Genomic DNA, 13,753 nt, shown 5'->3' on the forward strand with positions numbered 1-13,753 from the left:
TCACCCTCCTAATTAACAAAGATGAAAACAAAAACAATCTCCTTGGCGTACCAAGAATCTAAAGTTCCAGATATCAGGTGTATAAAATCTCCAGTAGATCACTCAACTTTGTTTAAACCAGAAGTTACGCACAAAATGTACAGACCTCTGTGCTGAACACTGTTATAAAAAAGTTTCCTGTCAAAAAGAGTATGGCACGTCTTTAGAAAAGATGTTTTCAGTTTATTCAGAGAAAACATTTGATCATCAGTTACTCACAGGAAATAAACCAGTTCTGGATCATGTCATGAGAATGAAACCGTGGTTCTGTTTTTAATATTCATGTGGGTGTGTCACTTAAAAATGTTGCTGCCGCAAATAATTGTGGGGCAGCATTTTCCTTTCTCCTTTCATCAAGGATAGTCCGATGTTTCCTATGCTGAAGGGGATATGTTAGGAAGCCTTAAAGCACCTTTCCTTATCCATTAGAGAATTCAAACAGCGCTTATTATGGGCCGCTGAAATACTTCCTGGTCATTTCACTCAGTTAGGAAGTTTCCGAAGCAAAACGGGCTGCGTTCAAATAGTTCATTTTGCTTAAAGCACTTTCCAAACGCAGGCACAGGTTATACTAAACAGGTGATAAACGGTTCTGTTTAGAGCCCATATGATCAGTAACACCATGTTTACCCACTAGTTTGTGTCAAAGAGGCCGTTATGAAAATGGACTGTTTTCATACTGTGAATGTTAAACCTGCAACAAGGGTTTTTTTCGGCCACTCACATGCTGTGCAGACACTGAGCAACATTTTCACTTTTGTGGAGTTGTGTTTCTGTCCACCAGGCAGACGAAAGTCCAATATTCATTCTCTTTTACCTTTGATTTGCTTTCCACCAGCTCCCGAGGGAAATATCAGGCACTTAACCTGATAAATGCTTTGCTGTGTTTACCAGTCGTTCCATTAGTGTCCGTTTGTTTCAGAAAAGTACAACAGTGAGTTAAAAGTCACAGAGGGGAACTGCAGAGTCAGTTGACAATGATCTGTGTTCATCACTGAGTTCAGCTGCTGTAGAATTTGGATCCATGATTACTTGTTCTGTTAAACAGGCAGCTGTGGCTCACCAGAGAGAGGGTCGTCCACCAACCAGTAGGTCAGCGGTTCGTTCCCCTTCTCCCTCATTCTGCGTGCTGAAGAGTCCTTGGGCAAGATACTGAACCCAAAATTGCCCCTGATGGCTGTGCAAGTATGAGTGATAAAAGAAATAGTGCCATATGGATGTGTGTATGAATAGGTGCATGGCAAAACTGTACTGTAAAGAGCTTTTAATGGTCATCAAGACTAGAAAAGTGCTTTATAAATACAGACCATTTACCATTTAAATGACCCGTGGTAAGGTGGGTACTGCAGACATGTCATTCATTGAACAGCAACGTTGTATACGTCTAAGGTGCACTTAACTTTTATAACTTGCTGTATGATATGTAATGTACAACTTAACTTTTTTAAGTGGCAGTTAGAAACAGGCACTGACAACTCTTTAAGAGCAAGAGAACAGCGAGCCACACTTCGTCTTTACAGCAGCCATAGAGGAGTTATGCCACAGCAGCGGAAACTGATTTGGGATGCCGGTCAGGTTTTATTATTTTATTATCACATTTCAGAAAATCCAACAGTGTTGGTAGTGAGTTTTGGAACTCAGAGTGCTATGTCTGCCTCTATCCCTGTGGCTGCACATTTGTTTCATTAATTCAGTCTAATGATGCTTCATCCTCCAGCTCACACATGCACAAATCATGTTACTTGCGAGTGAAGGAATAAAGAAAAATATGACTTTCAATTTGAGGATTTCCTTTAAAGTAGAAAAAGAATGATTGTAGTAGTTAGTATTTGCACTATGGGCTGAGGGTGGATTATCCTCACAGGGACCTTCAATTTAGTTAAACTTCACAGCAAAGCATTTTGTTATGGAAGTTTTCTGATGAAAGCAGATCTCAGGCAGCAGCTGATGTCTTATGCAGAAGAGTTTAATGTAGACTTGATGCATCAAATACAATACAATCATATACAAATGCTAACACAGTAACAGGAGCAATTGTCACCCCCAAGTCTGAAGATGTCTCCAACAGCAGCCCCATATATCTTCCTTTGCTTGCGTCACCCATTCTAACAGCACATCCATGAATAGCTAGAATTGCTGTTATTCTCTATGTAACATGTAGGTGTTCGCATCCTATTGGATAGTTAATACTATATATGGATTCATAAATCACATTGTGTCCTTACGTCTTGAAACTGGTGGAATACGCAAAAGAGTGGAAGTTGGTGCTTCTCTGTCTGGGGCATCTGAGTTAGATATGAAAGTCCATGAGCTTAGACACAACAATGTACTGTTGGTTGGTCCAATATCTATAACCTGACCTTGGGTACTGCTTAGAGAGAGAAGGGAGTATCTGTGGAATTAGCCAGGCAGTTATCTCTTAATGGTGTACAGATATAATGTAATATTCACTACATACATAATATGGTATAGTGGCATATACAGTGACGTGTGAGGATATACAAAAATTCCTCAGCACATTTTATTTAAATGCTTTTGTGTAGAAGGAACCCTGGTTTGAGGTAAATTTGTATTTATATTCTACACATTGCCAGAGACTCTTATCTGGGAGCTGCTGCAGGCAGGAGTTCAGCGTCAGTTCAGTCTCGGTTCATTTAACACATATTTAGGCTTCGGAAATTGCCTGCAGGTCAGCCATAGTCCATCAGCAGCTCATTGGAAACATACTGATTGCATGGTAGAGCGGAATCTCACACACTGCAGAGGTTTGTCAGAACAATGAGATCAAAGACTTCAATGCATATAATTACTGCATGAATCAATTTCCCATTTTAAAGAACAGGTGAAGAAATTAGATGGTGTGTGTACTCATGTCAAATAGGGACTGAAGGTGTCTGCAATCTTGGGGCAGCGAGTGAGTCGTCCCCTAACAGGTAGGTGGTTCAATCCCCGTCTCCAAAGCAACCTAACTATCCTTGGGCAAGTACCGAACCCCAAATTGCCTGGTTTATGATAGATATGCTGCACTCAATGAATGGGTGAAAGGAAAAGCTGTGCTATGAGTGGTCATCAAGTGTAGAAAAGCTCTATATAAACACAGACCCTTTATCTTAACAATGCTCTTTCTCATGTGGTGTTAAAGGTCCAGTGTGTAAGATTTAGGTGAAAGGGATCTATTGGCAGAAACTGAATGTAGAATAATCCTCATGATGTTTTCACTAGTTTGTTTCATCTAAAGTGTATACATTTGTAGTTTCCTGTACCCCAGAAAAGGCCCTTTATATTTAAACACTTTATATTTACATTGAGGGGACCCTCTCTACAGAGGATGCCATGTTTTTTCAATAGACCAAACACCTTTTGAGCTTTTATGACAACTGAAGCTACCACAGGTTCTTTTTTTATGTTTTAAAGAGGAGGGTGAGGTGAGAGGTGTTCAGCTGCAACATGCAATTTCAACACTAGATATTACTAAATTCTACACACCTTTAAATACAGGAGAGTAAAACAGTAATTATGTTATTAACAGAGGTAGTGTTGTTGCCTATGAAGTAACTACATTATTGCTCAGTAGAGCACATACGTCCACCAAGTCCAGTAGTCCCATTAAAGGTACAGTGTGTAGAATTAATTCAATCTAGCTCCACCAAACTAGCTGCACACACTTGTAGATATCAGTCCCCTAAATATGCCCGATTTTTTAATATTCAAGAGCCATAAATTATTTGCTGGAAAATCCATATAAATGTAAACAATAAACTAACAACCTAACAAACTCACAATGTTAAACAGAGTGTTAAAGAAAATTCTGGATTCACACCAAAATTGAGTGGGTTATTTCCCAAACCACCTCCCTCCACAAAGTTTAAAGGTCCAGTAGTTCATGCATGAGCTTGTTTACAGCAAGGAAAAGTTGTTCCAACCAAAAAACGAACAGACAGGTAACGACGGAATTTGTCATAAAGTAGTGAGCTGATATTTGTTCAAATAATTTATTTTATTTCAGATTAAAGGTTCAGTGTGTAAGATTTAGGTAAAGAGATCTATTGGCAGAAAATGTATATTATAAATCCTAATGATGATTTCACTTGTGTGTTTCGTCTAAATTTTATGATTTGTTTTCTTTTATTTACCCTATAATAAGCCCTTTATATTTAAATACTTTATACTTACATGGAGAGCGGGTCCTCTATACAGAGGCCGCCATGTTTTGTAAAGAAAACATTTTGGAGTAGATTTTTTTGCTGTGAGGCAAAGAAGGTCATAATATTTTCCTGGTTCCCAGCATTCAAAGTGAAGTGTTAGAAATTATTTATGGCCCCTTTTTTTAATTAACATATCTTATTAATGCTCCTCCATAGTGTTGGAAAAATCTATTTGATATTTTTACACTTTTAGATTTTTCTTTGCAATATTCTCAATCTATTTAGCTCTGGAAATAATAGTGCATCTGCAGCCACTATCCAAAAAAGGATATACCATTCTCCAAAAGTGAACATTTTATCCCCATGTCTATTTTAAATAGAATTATAATAAAATTGTCTCCTCCACTGAAAGAGTTGCTCTCAAGGCCACTACAGCAGAAGTCTTATAGCGACACCAATTCTCTTCTTTGGTTGCTTTATTATTCATCTAATACCTCAAGTAATGACATTATAGATTTCCTGCAGACTTATATATTAGTCTTTTCAAAATGTATAGTTCTATGAGTGTAATTTCAGGCCTCTAAGTACCAGCAGTATCTTCACAAAAGAGAACAGAACATCACGCTGGATTTGAAGCCAGCTTGATTTAATCTTCTCAGCATTCGCAGGTAATAAGGCATCACATGCTTGTCCTCAAGTCACACAAAGGCAGTTAGTACTGAGTGAGCACATTAAAGAAGAATAAGTGATAATCGGAGTCTGAACAAAGACAGTAAGAAACCACTGGAGAGCTGAATGGAGAAAGAACAAAGCATAACAAGGACACAGATTAAAGCACTATTACAGGAACATCTCATTTAAAGTCTCAAGACAGGTAGAGTGTAAGATACCAAAGTCCTAATTTACTTCTGTAATCAGGTCTACATACTCAATCCAACATCTTGCGTCTGTCAACCATTAATCGACAGCGCTTTTCTTACTTCATCTCACTGAGGTAATTTTGTACCCATTAAATGTCTCATTGAAACATACAGAAAATCAATAAAAAAAGCAATGGGTACTTAACTTGGAGACAGTTTTTGTAAAAGCAGTAAAACAGCAGCCGTACCTGCACTTTGAATTAATAAAGGACTTGAATCTCATCAAATGAGGCCAATGCAACCACACGGCTTGAATCACGATTTAGAAAACTGTATATTGACGCTGCACTGTAGACTGCACATAAAGTGAAGCCATAGGTCAGAAATCCTACATCCTCCAAATTAGTAGATTGGAATTAGACTAAACTAAATCCTCACAGTGCACGTTTAAATACATTTTGATATTTTTTTTTACTGATGGAGGCTCAAGTGCTAATCTTTCGGCAAATTTGTTCCTGATTAGTTATTTCATGCTATAAAACCGTCATGATTGACGTGTGTCAACAGGTCCTCGGTACTGCGGCTCCATCACCTCCTCTCTGGCTCCCAATGCTCAAGATGGCGGCGTCATATCTGGGATATTTTGGCTTAATTTCTGGATAGTGGGAGGAAGTGGAGGGGAAGTGGAGACACATTGTCCATCTTTACCACTCTAGGCTCCACTAATACAACTAAATGCAAAATACTATTGATTTTCAAATGGATTAATATGTAATTAATTAGTTTCATAATAAAATGTTTTTGGGGAGCCTGGTGAGGGTTCTTGATGGACTCATAGCCTGTTGGGCCTGTACTATTATAGAGGAAACTCTATACATGTGCTAGTTACCATATTGGTGGAAAAAATAAGTTCAGACAGATTAATGGTCATCCTGAAGTAGTTGGTTAATAATAATAATATAATAATTCTTAGTGTTTACTGAAAAATGTTCGATATTAAGATGTTAGTGTCATGCATTATATCTTTTCTAAAGTTACTGCCCTTTTTTCCCCACAAATCAGGTAATAACCCTAATAACTGGTAACCACACTATATAGATTTATAGATATAGATAATTTTCTGAAAAATAGCAGCAAAGCTTGGTTTTTCTTGTGCCTGTCATTGGCAATGTGGGAACTGTGAGTTCTCCATTTAATTCTCTATCCTCAATACAATCTCACAGTCGCAATTTTCAGTCTGATCTCTGACCAACATTCACCTCTCTCAGTCCACATCCAGGACAAAGCATTTAACCTTGACATCTATTATTCACATCTGTGCAAATGTTATCTCACAAAAGCAATATTGAGAGAATAATTGAATTTTTAACTCAATACAGACCCTGGATTTGAAGATGTTATCTGAGTGAGTATGACCTGTGATAGCACTGTGACCAGACAAGAATAACTAAATACAATTAGAAAGTAGTTTATAGTTTTGTTTGTTCTTTTCCGCATTAGAATAACAGAAGCCCTAAAAATACTCAGCCAGACCAATATAACAGAGCATCAGAAATTACTGCATTTATTTTATCTTTACACTCTCTGGCTATTACCTGAGACACAATCATATTTAATTACCTGTTGGCTGTGTTTATTGCTTAAAAGACTTGATTACTAATTTAATCACAAGCCACAGACTCATCTGAGAGCTCTTTCCCTGTGCTCCAAACGAGCCCCGGGGAAATTTGCGGCATCCGGAACAGCTCTCTTAACAAGTCGTGTGTCAACATTCCTGAGATTCTCCAGGACACGTTTGCAAATCGAATGTATCAGGGAGACTGTTTGCACGGTGATAATTACTGAAACAAGGCTGCAACATCCCACATGTCTCACAAATCGTCATGGTCTGATGAGCTAAAGCCAAGAATAAATTCCCTATAAGAGATTTAAAGTAACTTTGAAACTTAGGTTGTGTGTGTTGAGCACACGCACAGTACGAACCCACCGTCAGATTCTGAATTAAACTTGACTCATGAGTATTTTTCATAAATTTAGGTTGGTCGGATTAGGAATTACAAAGTTTTGGCATTTCAGGTGAACTCCACAGACAGGTTTAAAATCATCACACGATGTGATTCCTCGTAAAGACTTGATAAGGACAACGCAGCTTTAATATTTTTTAAATCTGGTTTAAAGTGTGTAGAATTTAGAGATGTCTAGTGTTGAAGTTTCACCTTGCAGCTGAACACCCCTCACCTCACCCTCCCCTTCCAAACATATAAAAGAACCTGTGGTAGCCTTCAGTTGTCATAAAAACTCAAAAGGTGTTTAGTTTGTCCAGTCTGGACTAATGTAAAAAACATGGCGGCCTCAATAGAGAGGGTCTCCTCGATGTAAATATAAAGTATTTAAATTAAATTAAAGGACCTTTTCTGGGGTAAAGAAAACTATAATTCATACAATTTAGATGAATTCAACCAGTGAAAACATCATGAGGATTATTCTACATAAGATTTCTGACAATGGTTCCTTTTCAACTAAATCTTACACACTGGACCTTTAATACAGACATGGTTTACTGTTACTTCAGACACAATGTGTTTATTAACATTCATTCAGATTCTAACGTATTTCCACGTCCTCCCATTGTGCAAAAATAAGGCCAGATGACACATGCTAAACCAATCATGAGTCAGTCCCAACCATCAGTGTGATAAGAACTATGTAAAATGACAGAGACCAGACAGGCGTGGACTTATTAGTTTGAAGACAGGGTTTATGACCAGTACTGCAGCCAGCCACCAGGGGGCGATCAAGATGATTTGGCTCCATTTTTGGGGAGCCATCATGTATAAAATCTTTAAATACACTCTAGTCAATACAAACCCTGGTATCTGGAACAAAAGTGCTGGTCTCAATGACCAAAAAGTTTTTAGTTTCTTTATTTTGTTTGATAGGAACAGAATTGTACTCAATGCCTCCAGGAAAGAGCCTTAAGCCTGTAATTTAAAGTCTAATGTGACAAAAAGCTTTTACTTTCCCCCGCCTGCACAGCTTTTATATGTTACCACACCAAGTGTCATAAACCATAACCAGCATAGAACTCACCTGAGTCCTGTGTGACAGAGTGTAGCTAGGAGCAGTGCAGGTAGTGACTGACTGACACACGTTTTGCCCTCGGGGCTCTTGCTCACCACTGACACTTTTCACTCCCACAAACCCAACTCGACACTGCTCATGTTGATACTTCATATCTAGCTACTCCCTGTCCTTTACACTTTCTGCACATATCTGCTAGTATTAATAATGTTTTTAATTGCAATTCTTATCATCACCAGGTTCATTTATATTTCTGCTACCGTCATGACCTCCTATAGAGTCCAACTAATATTTCAATGCTTCCTACAATGTTTTTATCAAACCCAAAATTTAATATATTGATATTAACTGTTTCACTTTTTAAAATAAATAACTAATACTATAGAAAATAAAAATACAAGCAAATATATATAGGTAGAACTATTTTATGTAATATGTAAACATTTTTTTTCTGCATTGTTTATTCTTCACAATCATTTTTCATATCATCAAACATAAACGCCTATATAGTGATTTGTCAATGAAAGGCTCAAGTTGGCCGACATACAAACTGTTTAACTTTTAATTTGTAATTTATTTTAAAAATACACATGTAACATCTACACAGTTATCGAAGTAATTTAAGTTTTGTTTAATTTGTTTAATTTCCACTTGATGCCAGTAGGTTGTATAATATCAGTATGACCTATACTGTTGTGGCTTGAGGTGTGCCACAATCAATATCAGAAAAATACATTTAGAAGATGCCCCCCCCCCCCCATCCTGCTGCAGTCTCTACTGCCAGTGATAAATGCAGCTCTTTATTCATTCACTCAAAAGAAGTTTTCTAAAATAATCCAGCCTGTGATTATGTTACCAGCACTATAACAATTCAGCAGCAAATGGACATAGTTTTTTACGAGACAAGGTTGTTTTATTTGGACAGTACCATGACAAAAGAAATTACAGTTTCACCTCCAGGTTCCATTTTAAGGATAAATCAGAGGTGCTTGTAGACAGTGAAACACATTGTGAAAGCAGCACCATGGTGTGACAAGCAGTGACAGCCAACACCAGCTGCCAGCACCATCTGACTTGATGATGAGTTATTTAATTTGCCACCACAATTTGATGTGTCACCATGGTAATAACAGAAACTACAGCAACAAACAATTATACAGGAGCCGGTTTTACTGATGGTCTGTCTGATTTCACTGAATGTCACACGTCTAATTCGGCAGAAAACAGATCAATGAGGTCCTGGAACAGTTAGCCTCAAAGTTTGGTAGTAAATGTCTTTTTCTTTGTTCGGTTTATTGGCAAGTGGCAACCTACATCAAAGTGCATTACCACCATTTACTGTGTCCTCTTATTCTTCTGCTATGCCCGACCCACCAGCGGGTGGCCGCTCGTGCCCCTGTACAGGGTCTCAAATATGTCTTTGATAGAAGACATTTATATAGATCTAGTCTTTGTGACCATTTAAAGCTCTCTACACGACAGGTCACATTCACCCATTCACACACATTCTTTCAGCAGTTGTAAGATATAAAGTGCTTCTCTAACACACCCACACATGGTGCGAGCAGTGTGGGGTTGAGTTTCCTGCTCGGTGGACTTGAGGAACCTGTTGTTTATGTTGTAGCAGCAGTGTGTGGGTGGATGGTTAAGGTATAGGTGGTTTAATGGATTGGAGGTAGCTGGAAGCAGGGAGGCAACAGAGCTGCACCCTCCTGCTGCCAAATTCAGGAACACAGAACATCAGTGCAGCTGCAAAGATTCCAAAGCTGCTTTAGAGTCCACAACCACATCCACACATGCAGCTGAATACTGTCTGCATGTTCACATTTGTGAATGTTAAGCAGCTTAGTCTCTAACATTTTTAATAAACACTAATCATTAAAAGCGACTGGGGATGGTATTTGGTATTTGGTTACAAAAGAGAATGAAATGTTGACCTGATGATCCCGTTAGAGGAAACATTTAAGTTATTACTTCTCATCCTGAAGTAAATGGGAATTTGTGTAATAAATGTCGTGGAGGTTCATTTAATAATCCTTGAGACCGACTGTCTGTCATTGTTAAGCTGCCACAGTTAAAGATACCAAATGCCATGAAGGGTGAATGTGTCTGTTACATTATCTTGATGAAAACTGATGAAAACCAATTTGAAATGTCATTAAAATGATCAAAAGGTAGGAAAGAAATTACTCTGAAATGAAAGGCTAATAATTATTTTCCCTTAAATACGATGACACAGAAAAAGGAATATGATAGAAGATGAAAATCCTTACACGTCTTCCATCTACTGATCCAACAGGTTGTAGAGCTGGATATACAAGGAAAATCTCATCTAAACTCAATCTTGCAGTGCAAACAAAACAAAAAGGTGAAATTAAAATTTGGAATTACATTAGAAAATTGACAAATGAATAATAAAAGACACACTCATTTAGAATGGTGGAAGAGGTTAGGGAATGAGTGTGTGCGTGCACTCCTCAGTAAAATGTGTTCCGGAGATAACACCACATGCAGGGGGGGATCTGGGCGAAAGCAAAGAAACTGAGGACGCCGGGGAAACATTTGTGAAGACCATCCACAATTGCAATCACTTGTTCTCTGGCTCATCCATCACAGGGAAATCTACTTGGCGCAAGTTACATGATGGAAGAAAGTCATCTGGGGAGATTACTGTGGGGCCTTCATGCCACACCGTAGCTAAGAGGCAGCACAGATTTGATTTGATCTGAGTGAGAGTGGAGAAACGACCACTGCTGCGTGTTATCATGACCAGATGCTGAGTTCTGACTCAATAATATGTGTCTTTATCTCATTATTATCACTCCTGAGAAATATGTACTCACCAGCTTTTTATTTCATCTCATATGTCCCGGTAAACAAACTCCAGGGTGACATGGCTTTCGGTGCCTGGAAGCAATTACTGTTAGGATGTGAACATTATCATCAGAAAACAATTTTAGGGCAAAATGATTTTGAACACCATGTCCTCCCAAAATGCAGCGGTCCCACAGAGGACTGCAGAGTGTTCTGCTTGTGCCATCTAGTGGTCACACAGGAGCTCGTAATATAAAGTTCTCCACTGTCTCTTGTGTTCATCTGATCACGTCAGTAAGAGATAATTTAAATATTTATATTATTAAATGACCAAAAACATTTCAGAGAGGCATTGTTTCAAACATCTCACCTGAGTATGCCTTAGTTGGATTGTGTTATATGACCACATTTATATTGACAATTTTTAGTGAGACATTTTTAGCAACCTGTTTTTTTTTCAATTAATCTTTTTAGGCAAACCGGCTTTTATAACCACCTATTAAACTTTATACTAGATTTTGGATGCCGAGAGGAATACACTTCCAATTAAAGTTGAATACATGTACAGGTTTTTATTTGACATTTTAATGGATAAACAACACACGTACAGTTATGCCCCACCCATATTTGCCTGCAAGATACGATTAATTTATATAAGCCAGAATTAGAGTTTTTTTAGACCTTTACTTTTTAGAAAGTTTAAAACAAAAGGCAGTTTTTGCTTCATGTGCCTGAATGTTAATTAATAATCAAGACTGATAATAATTACAAAATATTTCCATTTTACCTTATTAATATGCAAATGTATGTGTAGAAAGGCACCTAAATCTAATCAGAGTATCTTATGCATATCACTCAAGGAAGTTCTGAAGTGGCGAGCCTAGCGAAGTGCTTCAGAGTGGAGCCTCGACAGCAACAGCTCTATTACCTCCAGTCACCAGCCTTGATCCAGAAACAGCCAGGACTGGGCTCAGAGCGGGTGAGACATAATTCAGCCTTGATTGTTATTGGAATGTTTTTTTTAAAGCAGTTCTGAAATGAACATGTCGCCACTGGAGACCAAGAGACAGATGGGAAACAGAAAAGTGTCTTGATAGGCAGCAGCTTATGGAATATCAGTGATCCCACATTAATATACAGATCACTGACATGTATGCATCTACTTTGGATCACATGTGGTCCAAGTAAAATGATGCATTAAGTGATCGTTCTGTTCCCAGCATCTTGCTCACATGTAACATGGTGGCACAACATAACAACTGAAAACCAGCTGGAGCCACTTTCACATCCAAAACGCTCAGTTAAGTTAAGTTATAGTTATGTAATTTTTTTCTACTACTGACTTGAAACACTTTATAAATAACTGTGAGGGTAAGAGTCAGTGATATGGATATGATGATATAGAGATAAAACTAATCCTTGAAAATACATTTAATGGCTATAATAGAATTAAAATGTCATTCACGATAAGGATCTGAAATCAGGTTTGACACTGACTATTTTAGGGATTATGACAGTGATTCATTTTAGTTAATTAGTAGGTAGATGTGTACAGCTCCATCACACAGCATAGTCTATGAACAGATTTGGTCCAGTTGATGACAGACAAACATGACCTATTGTTGTATATTGAAAGGTAGTTCTTTCCAAAATAAAGTTCTAAGATATACACAGCATATAGCAATAAACAAAAAAGATATTATCACTACATCTGGCAGCATCGTTGTGTTTTTGTTACAAAGGTAGACAGAAACGGTGGATCTAGATTGTTTCTCGCCTGCAGCAGATTCATCATGTCATTGTCAGCACCTTTCAGCAGCTAGACAATAATTTCAGATATTACATTTTAAATCACCAAGGAGATGTGCAAAGCACGACCCTGTTTGTGGACATTAAATCACCTGAACTCTTCCCACAACTTCTTTAGTTTGATCTGTTATGGATTATTTACTCCTCTTTTGTGAAATCAAACTCATGCTCTACTTAACACTTGAGCGTGAAGTTCAATCCCTTAAATCTGAAGGTCATCTCATTCATCTCCAGCATGAGACCTATTATATATTAATATATATATATATATATCTTCAGCTAGAGCCCTAAACCTGAAATTACATCCACTCTGGCTCAGACAGAGGTGCTGTTGTTGCTGTGCCAAACACCATATAGACCCATAATAGAATTTGAATTCAATTATAGCTCAATATATCATCATCCTTATAGTCACCTCCAAGGCCTAAATGGGTTCAAAGGCTCATATCAGACAAGGTTTATGTTCATCTTTTTTTTCTCCTTTTCCTTTTTTTCTCTCTATGCCTCAAAACACACTTCAGTCTGTCTCTTAGATATTGAATTTAATGACATATTAAACTGTGTCATCTCCACCTTGTGCCCTCAGTTAATTAGGTTTACAGAAATGAACGATTTTCTAAAAAGCCTCATTTTCAGCAAACAAAGGGAATCAAAGGGAATCCAAACCGAATATTAAACAATTAGAAAATATCATTAATCATTAAGTGAATGAACACAAGGGTAATTACAAATCCCTGCCTGGTCTCACTGGGCTTTAACTGTGTGTCCTCACCCAACTTTTCCTTGAATAAATTCAGTTTTAGTCATTCATTTGAACTTCTTTGTGTATTATAGACAGTAAGAGTGCAGATTCCTCTCAGAGCATGTATCATCCTAGACCTGAAATTGATATTGATCTTCTCATTGTAATCTTCGAAAGAAACTCTTCCCAATGTATTTTTGAACTATTCTGTGAAGAAGAGTGATTTTTGGGTGTGCCATGGAAACATATCAAATTAGCAACAG

Source organism: Paralichthys olivaceus, chromosome 5, assembly GCF_024713975.1.
Source record: "Paralichthys olivaceus isolate ysfri-2021 chromosome 5, ASM2471397v2, whole genome shotgun sequence".
Taxonomy (NCBI): Eukaryota; Metazoa; Chordata; class Actinopteri; order Pleuronectiformes; family Paralichthyidae; genus Paralichthys; species Paralichthys olivaceus.